Source organism: Cervus elaphus, chromosome 9 (assembly GCF_910594005.1).
Source record: "Cervus elaphus chromosome 9, mCerEla1.1, whole genome shotgun sequence".
Lineage (NCBI taxonomy): Eukaryota > Metazoa > Chordata > Mammalia > Artiodactyla > Cervidae > Cervus > Cervus elaphus.
Window position 1 is genome coordinate 29,964,013 of NC_057823.1, and position 19,137 is coordinate 29,983,149.

Consider the following 19,137-nt stretch of genomic DNA (forward strand, 5'->3'; position numbering starts at 1 on the left):
CATTGAGTACCTATTGTCAACATACCTGATGCATTATTTAATTTCACTTTGCATGTGTGCATGCCAAGCCATTTCAGTCTTGTCCAACTCTGCAACTCTATGGACTGTAGCCCACCAAGCTCCCCTGTCCGTGGGATTCTCCAGGCAAGAATATTGGAGTTGGTTGTCATGCCCTTCTTCAGGGAATCTTCCCAACCCAGGGATTGAACCCACATCTCTTATGTCTCCTACATTGGCAGGCAGTTTCTTTACCACTAGCACCACCTGGAAAGTCTAATTTCACTTTGAGTGAGTGAGTTAAAGTCACTCAGTCTTGTCTGACTCTTTGAGACCCCATGGACTCTACAGTCTCTGGAATTCTCTAGGCCAGAATACTGGAGTGGGTAGCTAGCTGTTCCCTTCTCTTTATAAAGGTGTTGCCACCTTGAGGATAGGCACTGAATCTTCATTGCCTTTATAACTTCAGCAGCTCACTCATGCTGCATATAAAGCAGATGAGTGCTGATTGAACAAATGAAATCAGTCCTAGGAATTCAGAGAGGTTGATGTCAGTGTCTACTGTAGAACTTACCAGAGTAATTAGGTAAGGGTGTAACTTTCAGACCCACTTTTCACAGGACTGAAGATATTTGTGCTTTGGATTCATTATGATTTAGACCTTCCTCAGTGATGAAATGCCCACTTAACTGTAATGATAATTTTCTTTAGTTTATCTGATGCCAAGGTTACTGTCAACATAGGGAAAATGGTATGGCCTTATTAAGAACACTATACATTCCTTTCATATGTATAAGGAATACTTGCTAAGTGCCCGTTATTTGTCTCTAAGTTTAAAGACTTTCCTGATAGCTCAGTTGGTAAAGAATCCACCTGCAATACAGGAGACCTCAGTTTGATTCCTGGGTCGGGAAGATCCTGTGAAGAAGGGATAGGCTACCCACTGCAGTATTCTTGGGCTTCCCTTGTGGCTCAGCTGGTAAAGAATCTGGCTGCAATGTGGGGGACCTGGGTTCGATCCCTGGGTTGGGAAGATACCCTGGAGTAATGGAAAGGATACCCACTCCAGTATTCTGGCCTGGAGAATTCCAGGGACTGTAGAGTCCACGGGGTTGCAAAGAGTCGGACTCGACTGAGTGACAAATGATCTGTTTCTGTGTTTGACATGGACGTGATAATTTTGCTTATTGTACTGGATTATTATGAGATTAAAATGAAAATAATATATGTGAAAGCAATTATAACTATTTAAGAAATCTATTTGCCCCTTTTCCCTCTATTACTGGAAATATGTTGATTTAAGTAATTCAGAGTTTATATGTGTGTGTAGGGGGGCTGGTAAATAAAGATATGTGGAGACAAAAGAGATGCAGGTTCAATCCTTGGTTTAGGAGGATCCTCTGGAGGAGAGCACAGAAATCCACTTTAGTATTCTTGCCTGGAGAATCCTATGGACAGAGGAGCCTGGTGGGCTACAGTCCAGAGGGTCTCAAAGAGTCAGATATGACTGAAGTGATCATACAGCACACACACCATTCAAAAATACATCTTCCTATTGTTTTCAGAAATTGGATAGGTATACTGTCACTTTTATAACAGTTTTTAAGGTGTATAACAATCATTTTGCATTTATGTTTATATGTTGCCTGAAGGACCTCATACCAGGGCCAAACAAGTAAGTTGTTTTCAATTAAGGATATCAATTTAATGCTTGGTGTTTACACATGACTTTATGTATGAGTTAGGGAGTTCATACTTTCAAAATGGGTATAAGAAATAAACAGCTTCATTTTATATCAGTGTTAGCCCTCTAAATGAATAAAAATACTGTGAGTTTTATATGACAGCATTGTAGATTTTTTTAAGTTAATTTTCTATTACTCATAATGTATGGATATTCCTAATGATTCCATTAGAGTTTAAATAACAGAATTCAGCACAAATGCATTTTTACTGAGCAGGGAAACATAATTTCTCTGGAACTGCAGCTGCTGAAGTTGAAGATGAGGTTCTTACTATCCCTTAGGGAGATTACTGTCTCTGCCAGCTGACTGAGTTTTTATACAGCCAGCGATTTATTAGATTGCCTTGCTCTTAAGTGTGATAATAGGCCTTATGCTTAGCAAGGTTTAGAGACTTCCAGTGCATTAATATTTTATGGCAATGACAGGCAAGACACATTCTGTTTACCTAACAAGACAAGCCAAGCCAGAGCTTATGTGTATTGGAGTATTGGAGATTAGCACTTTCAACTCGGAGGAACCCTGCCAATTATATATTTAGGACTTTGTGAAGGCTCTTATAATTGTAATCTAATCAGTTCCTTATTTAGTACATTGCTATTATGTGCAAAGAAATTACCATGGCTTTTTCAGTCTGGCCTCAGTAGGAAGTAACCTCACTGTTAAATGACTAATGTTAACCACATAACAGCAGTGAATTTTCTAGTGATTTCTTTTCTTCTAGTAACAGATTTCATTTCATTTGGAAATCAGACAGACATAAACCAAAGCTTAGGTACATATATCCAATTTAACTTAGAAGATCCTCTCAAATAATTTGAATAACCTACTAAGGAAAAGTATATTGTAGTACTCTTTCTGAAATTTTGTCATTGTTGCCTTCTTATTTTATAAACTATTTAAAATATGGTAATTCCTGAGCCACCTGCAGAATAGAAGCAGAAATAACAATCACAATATGAAACAGACCCAACCATGCAAGTTAGTACAGTATCATTTCAATTTTGTTTATTTTCTTTATATAGCAAAGTTAACAGTTGCATTAGTTTTCATACTGGACAACAATCATAAGTCTCAATGATAGTAAAGGTTGGAATATTGATTCTCTTTAATTTCAGATCCTCTTAGTGTACCTAGCTCCTCTGTATATTTTAAACACAGAATTATATGCGCAATGTTTCTTCAGTATTTTAAGGACTGTGACTGTTCCAACCAAATTATTAGGTACTTATTATTTGTAATATTAAGGTGCATTTTTATATGTTGATTAGTAAGCCTTTAGTTTATATGTGAGATCAGTCAGTTCAGTTCAGTCACTCAGTGTTGTCCAACTATTTGCAACCTCATGGACTGCAGTATACCAGGCTTCCCTGTCCATCACCAACTCCCAGAGCTTGCTCAAACTAATGTCCATCCAGTCGGTGATGCCATCCAGCCATCTCATCCTCTGTCGTCCCCTTCTCCTCCTGCCCCCAATCCCTCCCAGCATTAGGGTCTCTTCCAATGAGTCAACTCTTAGCATGAGGTGGCCAAAGTATTGGAGTTTCAGCTTCAGCATCAGTCCTTCCAATAAACACCCAGGGCTGATCTCCTTTAGGATGGACTGGTTGGATCTCCTTGCAGTCCAAGGGACTCTTAAGAGTCTTCTCCAACACCATAGTTCAAAAGCATCAATTCTTTGGTGCTCAGCTTTCTTTATGGTCCAACTGTCACATCCATACGTGACTACTGAAGAAGCCATAGCTTTGACTAGACAGACTTTTGTTAACAAAGTGATGTCTCTGCTTTTTAATATGTTGTCTAGGTTTGTCATGGCTTTCCTTCCAAGGAGCAAGCAGCTTTTAATTTCATGGCTGCAGTCACCATCTGCAGTGATTTTGGAGCCTAAGAAAATTAAGTCTGTCACTGTTTCCATTGTTTTCTCATCTATTTGCCATATTTGAGATATTATAATTTAAATATACAATGGAATTTGAAATTTCTCAATTTGTTAACATTACCTCAGAGTAACCCGAGCCCTAGGTGTCATTTGCCCTGAGAAGACAGAGACATTTAGAAAAGGATTGGGAAGCTTCTGTGAAATTGGCTACAGTATATTTGGTGGGAAAAGAGGAGAGGGAAAGGACAGACATGGGGTAGGAGTATGGGGATTGGGCAGTTGAAAGTGAAAGAAGCCTGAACGTGTTGAAAAATGAGTCAGTATGTGTTCAAAGCCAGAAAATACCAAGTACATGTAGATTTAGAAGGCTCACTCATCCCCACAGTGTTCCAATGAGTCATAAACCCAAACCATGTTGTGCTCTGCAGGGTCCCTCCGTGCATTCATTACTCTTTATGCCATTCTGTGCAAGCCTCAGAGGAACACAGCCAACTCCCACATCTTGGTGTTAGTGGAGTCTTATTGCGGCTGGCACTTGGCCTGTGCTTGACTAAGTGTGCTGATGTTTATGAAAGAGGGCAAAAAATGGAAAACATTTAGTTTGAGTGGACAGATTGCTTTCTTATTTAAACTGGTGTGGTGGGGTAGAGTGGTTGATGTGGGTGGGAATGAATGTTATCACCTGGACTAATGTCTTGATAATTACAAATATGCAATAAAATGAAATTGATCCTTTGTGCAAACCATCAGATTTTGTTTGTTTGTTTGTTTTTTGGAAGTGGGGACTTCATGCGACTCTAGGGACAATTCTGAAGAATGCTTGACCAGTGGGATGTTGAAGTTGTGATTCCTCTTTCAGAGCCTTTCTTCTTTCCCTGAAATTGCCTCGAGAGTGTTTATTTAAATGCTAGTTAATTAAATTTTGGTAAGGACCAATGCAATCAGATTTATCTTGGTCTCTTCCTCTTCTGTTCTTAATTTAGCTGTTAAGAAGTACTTTTTGATTGCAAACCCCATGGAAGGAAACATCAGAGGGGTATGAGAGGAAGGCACAGAGATTATGTTAAGCTTCATCAACTGGGAAATAAAGTGAAAGTAAATTTTCAAAGTGCTGGAACATAGTAGAGACACATAAATATACACAGTATATCAAGCATGATAGTTTAACTGTGTTCTCCATTTTATTCATGTGTTCAAGTCATTTTTTTTTCTCTGTTTCCCTCTCCTTCCCAGAGCAATATGGTTTTCAAACTTGAGAGATGCTTAAACTACAGCACTGTTGGGAAAGCATTGATTCTGGCTTTGTTAAGGGAATTTAGAGGCCCAGTGACTTGGAGCAAATCATATGGCTGGTGATTGGCTTTGTCTATGTTTTTGTAAGTGATTAAAAAGAAAACCACTTCAATAATCCCCAGACCTCTGCTCTCTGCTGGGATCTCTTCCAACCAGGCCTGCTCAGCGGAACCCCTGGGGGGTGGAAAGCACACAAGCTCTGGGCCAAAGAATTAGAAAAAGCAACAAAGAAGTTGGAACCAAAAAGTTCACTGTGGGCCAGAATTCAAGGGCGTAATAACCTTTTCTGTTTTTTTTCTAGTTTGAGCCTCATTCCCCTTTGTTTTGCAGATCACCTTCTCTTAGCTTTCAAGGGGGCTTCACAAAACCTTAGATGATTATTTTATATGTATTTGAACACATAGACAGTTTGGCTTTGAGGTGCCACTAGATGACAAAGATAATTTGAGTAGCATATGATTTTCAAGAGCCATGATGTTGAGTTCTTGGTGAGAGAACTGATCTGTCCTTAGTGAGCACTCTGAAATGAAGGAATTTCAGAACAGATTTCCCAAGTGGATGAGTTTCTTAGTCCTCAAACAAACAATAAATAAAATCTAAATTAATTTAGTATTCTCTATGTTGACTTTATATTATTTTTTTATTAAAATATTTGCATATACTTTAAAAAATCTAAATCAATTGCTTATCTAGTGGAGAAGGCAGTGTGTTCTGGCTTCTGACGTCTGAATGTCAAGGTTGGAATTCTTGGTCCACCACTTATTTGTTTTAAGATCTTAGATAAACCAAGGCTGTCTGGCCCTTCTTTCCTCATTTGTAAAATAGATATAATAATAAAGTGTCATTTGGGGTTGCTTGAAGCAAAAAGGAAATTACATATATCACATATTTCACACAGTACTTAATAAAACTGATTATATTATCTTTGGTACAGGAAACTTGCTTTATGCTTTTCTGTCTTTCCATATTATTGAGCATTTTAGAGAAGACTGAATAAAGAATGATAGTTTTGGAATATAGTGATTTAAAGTCATTTTCTCAAACTCCTTTTTCACCTTATAAGTAGATGATAAAATTACTAAGTCTCTCTCTCTTTTTTAATAAAGTAGTATTGGGAGAATATTTCTTTTAGACAATTGTAGTGTGTTTTTCTTCCTGTAAATCATTAAAGTATTGATACCAGACAATTGTCCATTCTGAAATCACAGTGGATTTAGTGTGCTTGAAGAAGCTGAATAGTTTTTTTTTTTTGCATTTATGGTTATACATGCAAATAAAGATGGACTAAGGCTTTATAAAGTAACAATTGTTCTTAGAATTGCATTCATTTAATAATAATGTGTTATGTGTGCTCAGTCACTCAGTTATTTCCAACTCTTTGCAACCCTATGGACTGTAGCCCACCAGGCTCTTCTGTCCAAGGGATTTCCCAGGCAAAAATACTGGAGTGGGCTGCCGTTTCTACTCCACGGGATCTTCCTGACCTAGGAATTGAACCTGTGTCTCTTGCATCTCCTGCATTGGCAAGTGGATTCTTTACCATTGTGCTACCTGAGAAGCCCCAATAATGTATCACTTTAAAAATACATTAAACAGCCATATTTGTTTCACCCAGAAATATCTTGATGAAAAGAAAATCCAGGAGTAATTATATGAATTCTGCACATAAGACTTGCTATTTTGTTTTATGCTGTTAGCTATTTAATACTACAAGTATTTGTACAATGGTCAAAACATTAGAAATAATTAGCCTAAATGTGTTTAAACCTCAACAGAAAACACTTGTGCTCTAAAAGATCTAAATATTTAATGAGATTTTTAAAAACCACAATTACAGCTTTTTATAGAAAAGGAGCTTTACCTCTGAGACCTGAAAAAAGACTGTTTATTATATAAAGAAAGAGACTTTTATATTTTTAAAGTACAATTTAATAAGAATTGTACCATTCCAATTTTAAAAACTACAGCTTGAGAAGAAAAACAGAAATGTCATGTCAGAAAAATATTTCAGAAGGGTAGCACCTATATATTTTTTAGGAAAATGTCCAAAGTATACAGAAGGCAGAAATCTTACTCAGACTGTTTTAGTTTACTGAATTTTCTGTACCTCAAAAATCATAGCACAATTCTCTGGAGACACCTCTAAGGATGCATTACATCATAAAGTACACCAAGGATAGTAACCCATGTTATTAAACTGTCAACATACATTATACTACAATTTGTCCTCAATCCAATGCAACTAAAAAGCCACATTGTTGGCAAGACGTTTAAAACATAAGCCTGTTCTCTAATCATCTAAAGCCTAAGGTACTTCGGGGAAAAAATGCTGTAATAATCGCTCTACTACTCTGTAGCAGCACGTGTGAATTTCGCTGGTTTTGTACAGCAAATGTTCAGCTCTTGCAAGAAAGGATTCAGAAGGATTCCCACTTAAAGGCTTTGACTAGTGATGCTGTAGATGTCTCATTTCACAGCACATTAATATAGGTTTTGTATAAGAATAATAGCAGGGAGAAACAAATCTTAAAAGCTAGAATTTAAATCATATTTAATTTTCACACAAATGTTTAACATAAGATCTGACAATGTAAGATTGTTGACACCATCTAACTCCACATTTATAGAAAGTCAGGGTATCCTTTTAAACCCTGAAATTTAGTAATCTACAGAAATGGGGACAGACTAAGTGCTATCTTTCAATATTTCCCCACAAACTTTATTTGTGAACTAGGCAAGGTGTTCATGAAAGGAGGAACTTGACAATAAAGATAAAATTTCTTGTGCACAGATGTCTGGAGGTTCACTTTCAGGAGATGTCCTATGCTATGTTATGACCTTTTTCAGATGTTTACTTGCTAGGAGGATTTCAAAGTTAAAAGGAAAAAGGACATAAGCCAAGTGGCACAAAATAATTTTTATTAAGATTTCATCTTGGGAATAAGCAGAAAGAATGAGAAAGCAGTGGGATGGGGTACTTATTAAAGCAAACTCATCCAAGTGATTGTAGGTATACCCTGTATACTTTTGGCATTCAATACATATGGAAATATAAACATCATTTTTTTTTTAAGTAGAAGCTATGTGTATAATGTCATGCTGTCTAATAGCATCAGGAAAATTTATGGTGTGTGAAATTCAGTTCTTTTTTTGTTTTTTTGTAAATAAGTTCTTTGTTTTTCCTTGTATAATTAAATTGAGTTGGCTTGAAAAGTTGGGAAACCTGTTACGGTTAAGACACTAGCTTCCTATGTGCCTTTCCCATATCCATTCTAGTCTTTGCATCCTCTACCTGGGTGATCCCTTCTCTCTTTAGTCACTAAGTCACTCCCGCAACCCCATGAGACTGTAGCCTGCCAGGTTCCTCTGTCCATGAGATTCTCCAGGCAAGAATACTGCAGTGGGTTGCCATTTCCTTCTCTAGGGGATCTTCTCAGCCCAGGAACTGAACCCTTGTCTCCTGCATTGCAGGCAGATTCTTTACTAACTGTGTTATGAGGGAGTCTCAAGGACTGTCAGGCTCATAGCTGACATTGCATAAACAGTTTTTAAGTAAATGGAATGGTGAACAATTACAGTGAGTTTAACTACACATAAAAATCCGTTTTTTTTCTAGGCGTGACTGGAAAGCAGTTGTCAACTCTATCATGTGCCAGCATTTCTTCCATAGAATTTGTGATGACGTGGGGTCCTGGAAAGGTATAATGAAGACACAGATTGATATGATGGTGGAATCTGAAGATTTTTTGATATTTGCAGCATCATGGGAGCTTTGTTATAGATGAATATTCCCTTCCTCAGAGGAGTACTTTCGATTACTTTCATCATTATTCCCCAACTTCAGAATCTGTCACCAAGACACCATTGTGGAAAGAGTCAGCCTACCCCTTTGATCTTTGTTTCTAAATTTAGGGAAATTCATTTTCAGAGATCTCAAGTCTCTTGTGAGAAAAATCTCCTGCCCCATCAACATGGGGCCTAACTCTGCATCTTTGGCAATGATGGTACCAACACATACATGTATTCATACATGTGCAGTCATATATCCGAATTACTCAGATTCTACACAGCAGTTAGTCAGGACAGTGCAATGACAGTGCATTTAACGTCACTGTCATTAAAGTCAATGACAAATGCAGACTAGACAGTGTTTTGTCTAATCCTTGGCAACAAACAGGGAGAAATAGTGATGACAGCAACTTCATCTTCAGGTCTTTGCTGTCACTTTAGTAGAGAATCTAGAAAACCTTCCCTGTTTTTGTTAAAGCCATCCTCCATACATTTAAGCTTTTAATTCTTATTGGTTAAAATGCAAACTGAAAACAGGGAAAGTTCATAAGCAAATATGTATTTCCCTGATTCATCCGTACCTTGCAGCATCTCATAATCACTCTGTGATTCTGTAATTAAAGACACAAGACAGATGAAAAGGTGAAAAGAATTCATGAGACAATCACACCTTAAAATATTCAAAGTGAGTAACATTGTATGATCTACAAACAGCCTAACTCTGTAACTCTTTGCACAATGCTTTTGTTTGTTTGTCTGTTTTCCATCTAGTAGTTATGAACGTCAATCAAGTTAACATAAAATTGTGGACTCATGGTCTAAAAGAAATTAGGTTACTTCCTAAATTTTAGCTGCTGCCAGTCTGTCAATTCAAATGAATATGTGTATGTATGTGTGTGTATTGATACTCTTGTTTCCTTCAGATATTTTTTTCAGTCTAGGGTTAGAGAAAATTAATTATAAACTAAATAAACTATATTACCAACTATTATACATAACCTACTATGTTTTATTGTTTGACTCAATATTAGATGCTATATCTTCATTCCTACTTTTACAGCCATTCAACATATTAATAAACTTTGTACACTGCTTGGTTTCACAGAAATTTTTAATATGCTTTCTCTGTTTTGCAATAAGCATCTTCTTAAAAAAAAAAAGCATCTTCTTTTTTCCCTATACAGACACATGCATTTGTTTACATTTTCATGTCTGTATACAGATCGAAGGATACTCAAATTTCATGTTCTGTGACTGGGAATAAGAACCAAGACCAAATTTATAAATTTATTCACCAAGATTGTGTCTGAAGTGACATCTCCAGATGTGAATTTGAAAAGCAAAGAGATGAGATCCTATATAGATGGCATGACCAACATGGTTGGCTTTTCTTTAGTATGGGGTGAGACTGATTTGATTGAGTAAGGAAGTCATAGTAGTCATTAGTAAGTTAGATTTAATTTTCATTTTTTCTCTTTCAATAAGAGGGTTGTACTGTGTATCCATCTTGGTGTTTGTGGTAATTTGTATGAACAATTTATTATTTTTAAAAATTGTTCAATTATAGTTGATTTACAACGTTGTGTTAATTCCTACTGTATGGCAAAGTGATTTGGATATACATACACACATATATATATATATATATATATATATACATTCTTTATCATATCCTTTTCCATTATGATTTATCATGGGATAGTGAATATATTTCCCTGTGTTATACAGTAAGACCTTGTTGCTTCTCCATTTTATATATACTAGTTTGCATCTGCTAATCCCAAACTCCCAATCTATTCCTCCCCCATATCTCTCCTCCTTGATGACCATGTTTATTCTCTATGTCTGTAAATCTGTTTCTGTTTCATAAAAAAGTTCATTTCTGTCATATTTTAGATTCCATACATAAGTGATATCATATGATATTTGTCTTTCTCTGGCTTTCTTAGTATGATAATCTCTAGGTCTATCCATGTTGCTGCAAGTGGCATTATTTCTTATTATTCTTTTTTATGGTTGAGTAGTATTCCATTTTATATATATATATATTATCTACTGCATCTTCTTTGTCCATTCATCTGTTGATGGATGTTTAATTTGCTTCTACATCTTGGCTATTGTGAATACACAGTAATTCATTTTTAATTGTATTATCTTTGTTAAGCCTGTTTTTTTTTTTTTTTAGGTATTAGATACACTAGCATGAGTTCATTTTCATACTACTTGCAGGCCATTTACTAATAATTAGCGAAACATACCAAATCACCATTTTGTCTATGTGATTATCTTATTTACATGATGTCAAGATACTTTCTTGACAAATGCTTCCAGCAGCTTGATTGGCTGGCTAAAGTGTGTATTAGGAAAGGGCAGACATGGCCACAGAGTAACTACAACTGAGATTTCTAACTGTTTACTTAGTTTGTAAGATTTAAAAAAATCTTTTAAAAGTTGTGAAATACAACCCACTTATATATAAGTTTGTAAAATACAAATACATAGCAAGGTGAATAATTATAAAATGCAAAGCCTTGTAAACACTACCCAATCCGATAAACAATATTGCTTATGGCCTTTATATTGCAGTACATTTATTTATTTTTTCATAGACTCCTATTTGGTTTTAGCTATCTTGTATTATGGTGTATCACTGAAATGTGCATTTTTGAAAGTAAATTATAAAGGTTTTACCAATTATATAGCAGAATTGTCTTTCCTTAGGTAAAACAGAAAAACTTCCTCTTTACTTTGTCTTCAAAGTTGTCAATGATAAATTTGTTGATTTTCTTATCCTTTTTTGTTTCTAAGTATCTCATCTAAAGTTAGAAAATATATAAATGAGAAAAATAACAAGAAATTCTACTCCATGCTAATTCATGGCTTGAATCTCTGTAGGAGATTGATGTTGTCTTTTCTTCTCTTTCTTAACAATATTCACAGTTGGCTTGGAAGACTTGCCAATCTAATTGTTTTTGCCACTTATTATGAACATGTCGCTTCTTTTCTCATGGAACTGTGTTACATATTAACTGTTAGCATGAAGATTCGATTTAAGCTGCTCATTTTTCATACACAAAATGAACTTCTCAGTCATGTCATTATATACTGCTAAATTAATCTCTTGCTGCCCTTAGAAAGGAATAAAAATGTTCTCATCTGCCAATTACTCACATCACACTCACTACAGCATTTCCTAACCATTTTCTTTTTGTTATGCTGTTTTTATTTTGCAAATGTGCTGCACAACTGTTTCTGAGTGGGTTTTTACTCAGTGGAGAGTTGAGTTAATTTGAATTAAGAATGGCACATCAGTCATTAGAAAGTAGATTTATTTTATTTTCTCTGTTTCAAATACAAGGATTATATTGGTTGTACAGTTTGTGATAAACTGGTATTAGTATGTACAGTTAAGAGTTTCCTTGTCAAGTCTTGATTTTTAGTAGATAGGTAAAGTTTTAGAAGAGTTTATTTTCATACTTGTATCCAGGCCATTTACTAAGAGTTAGTGAAATATATAAATTCATTTTTATTTTACCTTTGCCATAGGACATGTGCACAAACTATTTAAGGATTATACAGTAAACAAAAGCTATAATACATTTAAGTGCAAAGTGAATGTATTTGGTTTTGCTGGACAGTTTGAGATTTATAACACAGAGAAGAAAATATTACTTTGAGCTCAGATCATGATTGGGACTAGAAATCTATGTTTGAGATTTGCCTATAAAATATGAAAAGATTCCCAACATTGCTAATTATTCAGTTCAGTTCAGTTCAGACGCTCAGTCGTGTCTGACTCTGCGACCCCATGAACCGCAGCACGCCAGGCCTCCCTGTCCATCACCAACTCCCGGAACTTACTCAAACTCATGCCCATCGAGTCGGTGATGCCATCCAGCCATCTCATCCTCTGTCATCCCCTTCTCCTCCTGCCCCCAATCCCTCCCAGCATCAGGGTCTTTTCCAATGAGTCAACTCTTCGCATGAGATGGCCAAAGTACTGGAGTTTCAGCTTCAGCATCAGTCCTTCCAATGAACACCCAGGACTGATCTCCTTTAGGATGGACTGGTTGGATCTCCTTGCAGTCCAAGGGACTCTCAAGAGTCTTCTCCAATACCACAGTTCAAAAGCTAATTATTAGAGAAATGCAAATCAAAATGATAATAAAGTATTACCTCACACTGATCAGATTGGCCATCACTAAAAAGTCTATGAGTAATAAGTGCTGGAGAGGGTGTGGAGAAAAGGGAACCCCTCTACACTGTTTTTAGGAACATAAATTCATGCAGCCACTATGGAAAACAGAATGGACTTTCCTTAAAAAACTAAAAATAGAGTTGCCATATGATCCAGCAATCCCAGTCCTGGGGATTTATCTGGAAAGATGAAAGCTCTAATTCAAGAAGATACATGCACCCCAATGTTCATAGCAGCACTATTTATAATAGCCAAGATATTAAAAAGTGTTCATTAACAGATGAATGGATATGTTTCAATTCACTATACACTTGAAACTAACACAATAGTGTAAATCAACTATCCTTTGATTAAAAAAAATAGGTAACTGTTCATTTCACTGTACAGAAAAAACACTCAACATTGTAAAGCAACTATACTCTAATAAAAAATTAATTTAAAAATAGAATAATAATCAATGCCATAATTTTGACTAATGTTTGTGTCATGTTCATAGGTACAGAGCTTACATTAGCCTCCAATCCCCCAAAATTATTCTAGGCATTAAAAATATGAGATGAAATTCTAGCAAAATTATTGATTTAATGTGAGAGTCCTGTTGTTCTACAGGTCAATTCCTATTGTTGCTTTGGTCATGGCTGAAGAAATGATACTAAAGTATTTGGGACTTATTGCAGTCAGGTGGCCCATGAACTTTACTCTTGTTTCAGTTTATGGCAGTTGTATAGATGTGACTTTGCTTAGTTTACAAAGTTCCACTCAGTCTATATTATGTTGATTATTTAGGAATACATCTGTTGGATTCAGAATTCTAGAAAGCAGAGGACACATCATGATCTTTGAAACATATTTTTTCCTTCTATTCATCATCTTATTATTGTGATTTGAAAATCATCTGAGTTTTTTTCTTTATGTCCACAAATGCCCTGGGAGTGAAATAGAATATATATTATTAAGCACTTATGATATACGCAGAAATAGACTCAGAAATGTAAAATGACATGGCAGGATAAACCAGTTTTTAAGTGACAGAATCAGAACTTGAATTCAGGGCTTTTTGCACTCAGGATTTATATATGCCCGCAGGAGTTTATTATATATCATATTGAGAGGTGTCACTTGTATTCATTGACAACTGAAGGTTTTCATTAATATGTTTTTAAAAACATGTATTTCAAGTTATTATCAACCTGTTTTATAACAGAAAATGATGGCAGAAAAAAATGTTGGAGTAGCTCAAGGTCAATGCATTCAGGAGGAGTAGTTGTTGGCAGACTAAAATTTTGACTTTTAGGCCACTGAGCATGAAGGAGACTGTGTTTTTAAACCTAGAAATATGCTATACATGTAGTTCATTAGAAAATGGTTGTTAGTACAGGTTGAAAGGGAAATTTATGTGTGAAAGCATTCTTTTTATTTTTAGAAAGCTTATTAATCTTTTAATAAAATGTAACTAAAATTGTAATAGTGCAATTAACTGTTTTTATATTTTAAATGTTGCAAAAAGAAAAATATCAAATGGGTTAGGTTATCAAACATAACCTTTTAAAAAGATGTAATCCAAAGTCCCAAAAGGACTTTAAGTTGGGGTTCATTGTAAAGTGTGCCGTTTGGTTATAGAGAAATTAAACAAAGAAATCAATTGTCATTATTAGTGTAGGGCTTACTCTAAATTAATGGTGTGTGCTGTTAATGAACCAATGCTGCAAAATGAATAGAGTCAGAGAGTAAGTGCTATTCCCAGCACTGTACATACTCTCCTAACATAATCAAGTAGCTAGTGCCCAACCATGAAAGTTGTATTGATTTGGGTGGTTTTTAAAACAGTAAGTAAAAAAGGCAGTGTCTTCCAGAGGGGGAAAAATGATGTGATTAAGAAATGTCATTTTATTTTCAATTTAAAAAAAATATATCTCAACCTGCAGAGAGTGTAAAAAATACACTTTAACATAATTGTGTGGCTCAGGAAAGCAGCCAAGGAAAAACTTTATGTGCAGGTAGCAAAACAAACATCATAATTATTTGTTCTGTAGAATACATTCATCAAAGTTTCACTGGGATTTTAAAACTCTCAGCTACCTTTATCTAATTTTGGTAAATGACACACATTTGTCACTGAAATTGTTTTCAATATTTAATTATAAATGAAGATCATTCATTTTTGAAAAGAATACTCCCTTTTGAACCAATGGCATGCATTTCAAGAGAAGATATTCAGAAGAATGTTCTAATATAAGCAGAAGCTGTGGCTTCCTTCATTTAATCAATAATGTTATCTACATCTTTTCTCTTTATGGTAGTAGGTAAAGCAGAGAGACCTTGTATCTTCTCAAGGACATTTGTACACAGCTGTGGTATTGGTAGGGGTGGTGGAGAGGCTTGTGGGCTTTTTTTGTGGAGGAGCTTGACATTGCTTGCAGTAGTTCACCAAAAATAGGTTTTATGGCTTCTTTGGAAGTCAATCCTAGATATCATCCTTTCCCTTCCCTCTGAAAAATCCCAACCTCAAACTGTCTAGTCAGGTAAACAACACGCTGTTTTCATACTGTTTTATTAATACAGAGTGAGTAACCATAAATAATTTCCCACAAAGGGTTGAATTTTGAGAGCTATCTATTCATACAGACTCTAGAGCTAAATTTTTCAAAAAAGAAAAATACTTGCCATTTCTGATGGATGTTAACTCAATGGTTCTTGATTTTATCAGAGACAACAACTCTATTAAAACAACTGAGGAATGACTCTTTACTATTCTGCAATGAAAAGCACACATAATATAACCTACCCATATACCTAGTAAAATACTGATAAAATATCTTAATTACAATACAAAGGATGAATTTTGGAAAGCAATTTAAAAGTAAAATATTTATATATATATATATACATATATATATATAAATTCATAAGTATCTTTATACCAGAAGATCTGGTGAAGTAGTGGGATCCTCACACTGATGTGTAGAGTCAGTGTGACGATGACAGCTATGCATGTGGGCTGCTGTGACAACACCAGGACCACAACACAATTTTCTGAATTGTTGGGCCATTCCTGGTAAACTTGTAGATTGTCAGTACAGTTGTCCTTTACATGGGAGCTGTGTTTTTGGAAAAATCAATGCATATTAAAACTTGTATAAATATTTTGCATTTACATATAAAACACAGCTGGTATTCAGATTTAGGAAATTAAAAACAAGATTTTTACCTATGTGGCTGCCCAGAAGGACATTTCAAACTGTGGGGATGTGGGATAAGACTTGGTTATGCACTGTTCTCCATAATGTTGCAGGATGTCAAACATTCCTAGCCCCTGGCTTCCAAAAATTCTGATACCATCTGCATCATGGAGCAAACCAAAAGTGTCCCAATTTGAGAAAAACATTTTTTTTTTCAAATTGTAAATTGTGATATGCCTTTTTCTGTTAGTTATTAAGACATTGTTGATGGAGCATTCATGGTATTTTGATCCAAATTTTACATGTAAGGAAAATTAAGACCAGAGGGAGTAATTATACATTTTCAAAATATTAGAACATTTAGCAAAATGATATCAAAGCACCAACCACATATCTACCAAAACAGCTATTTGGCAGAGTAAGTGAAAACTATAAAGAAACAGATCAGGCAGCACAACACCCCAGCAATAAATTTCACTTTTCAACCATGTATTTTGGCATCATATGTTGGCCTAGTAATAAACCCAAAGCACTGGGCTGGATCCAGTCACAGCTCTGTCACGGATTAGTTATGGTACTTGGATAAGTCACTTACCCCCATCTGAGTACTTTTCTCCTCTACAAAATGGAATAATGCTCACTCCATCTACTTCACTATTAGGACACAGTAGTACCACTTGTGAAAGTGTAATATTTAGTATTGACAGTCCAGAATGCATCTTGTTATGTCTCCATTTAGTAGGTAGTCTATTTATCTTTAATGCCATTTTACTTTGCAATATGTATTGCAGGCTTTATATGTTTGAAAGAAATGAAACAGTTCAGGGTGTTTGAACTTATGCTATGAAATGATCTACCTACAGGTTAGTAAGTAGTTAACCTGAGAAGTATATAGATATATATATATACACACAGTATGTTGATATATGTAAATAGCTGTAAGTATATTTTGTAGCTCCTTGGTTCTCAAAGTACAGTTCAGGCATTCCTCTGGGTTCTTGTCACTCTTCCAAGATGTCTGTAACATCAAACATTTCTATAATAGTACCAAGTCATGGTTAGCCTTTTCACTCCTTCTGTGGGAGTGGACTGTAGCATTTTCCAGAGGCCCAGTGACATTGTACGGATTTTGTTATAAAAGCAGTTGGGAGCATCTATCTGTCTTCTGTTCAGCAACATGAGCTGCAAAATGGAAAGCCATATCACTCTTCTCAGTAAATTTATTCATGTATCTGAAAAATACCTTACTTTAAATTCCTAATGCAATCAGTTCAGTTCAGTTCAGTCTCTCAGTCGTGTCTGACTCTTTGCGACCCCATGGACTGCAGCACACTAGGCCTCCCTGTCCATCACCAGCTCCTGGAGTTTACTCAAACTCATGTCCATTGAGTCTGTGATGCATCCAACCATCTCATCCTCTGTCTAATGCAATAAACATCAGTAAATACACTCCTATGTATTTGAGGGTTTTAATCTTGATTTTTAAGAAGTGAAATGTTCCTGAGACTCAAAAGTTTGAGAACTACTAATTTAGATTTTTTGCAAATTCTCTCTTATGAAAGAACTGACTGAATTGGTTTTTCTATGGCAAGTGTCTGTTTCCTGGTCCTGTTTGGAACTTCATCATCATAGTCTTCATTCTGTGATCTCTTTACATTCTTTGTGACTCCTTTTGACCTATGTGAGAACTGTTGCTTCTTTAATACAGAATTGTTATAGCGAATGCAAAATTATTGGCTCCTCTATCTGTGTGCTATCTTCTCAGGTGGAATATGCATTCTTCTGGTCTACACAGTTTGCAAAATGCCCAAACTTGCCTCCTCACCATCCACACTGATGTAGCACAGGGCTCATGCTGCCTCCTTAAGAGCTGCGGTGAAGCAATGACTGGATTTTACCATCACTGACTTTTTGTCAGAAAGGAAATCATTTCCAAGTATGTATGAACTGCAGTAATGGCACTGCTTTGCAGAAATAATTGAGTTTATAGGCTTCTTAAATGTGGGTTCCTTCCACATTCCTGCAAACCAGCAACTGAGCATTTCATTCTGTGATCATGTTGTACAGTCTATAAAGTCTAGTATAAAATGTGTAAAGTAGCTGATGAATACAAAGATGGATTATAAATCAGGTTCCTTTTATTTTTCCTTTATTATTCAAATATTTTTCTTTTCTTTAAACAGGGTTAGTCTTGAAAGGTAGATTGCTTTGGTATGTTTTAATCAAGTCCCTAGGTTCAGTTCAGTTGCTCCGTCATGTCCGACTCCTTGCGACCCCGTGGACTGCAGCACTCCAGGCCTCCTTGTCCATCACCAACTCCTGGAGTTTACCCAAACTCATGTCCATTAAGTCGGTGAGGCAATCCAACCATCTCATCCTCTGTTGTCCCCTTCTTCTCTTGCCCTCGACCTTTCCCAGCATCAGGGTCTTTTCACATGAGTCAGCTCTTTGCATCAGGTGGCCAAAGTATTGGAGTTTCAGCTTCAATATCAGTCCTTCCAGGGAACACCCAGGACTGATCTCCTTTAGGATGGACTGGTTGGATCTCCTTGCAGTCCAAGGGACTCTCAAGAGTCTTCTCCAACACCACAGTTCTAAAGCATCGATTCTTCGGTGCTCAGCTTTCTTTATAGTCCAACTCTCACATCCATACGTGACTACTGGAAAAACCATAGCCTTGACTAGATGGGCCTTTGCTGACAAAGTAGTGTCTCTAGTTTTTAATATGCTGTCTAGGTTGGTCATAACTTTCCTTCCAAGGAGAAAACGTCTTTTAGTTTCATGGCTGCAATCACCATCTGCAGTGATTTTGGAGTCCAGAAAAATAAAGTCAGCCATTGTTTCCACTGTTTCCCCATCTATTTGCCATGAAATCATGGGACTGGATGCCATGATCTTAGTTTTCTGAATGTTGAACTTTAAGTCAACTTTTTCACTCTCCTCTTTCACTTTCATTAAGAGGCTCTTTAGTTCTTCTTCACTTTCTGCCATAAGGGTGATGTCATCTGCATATCTGAGGTTATTGATATTTTGTAGCTGCTATATATTTAGAATAATATT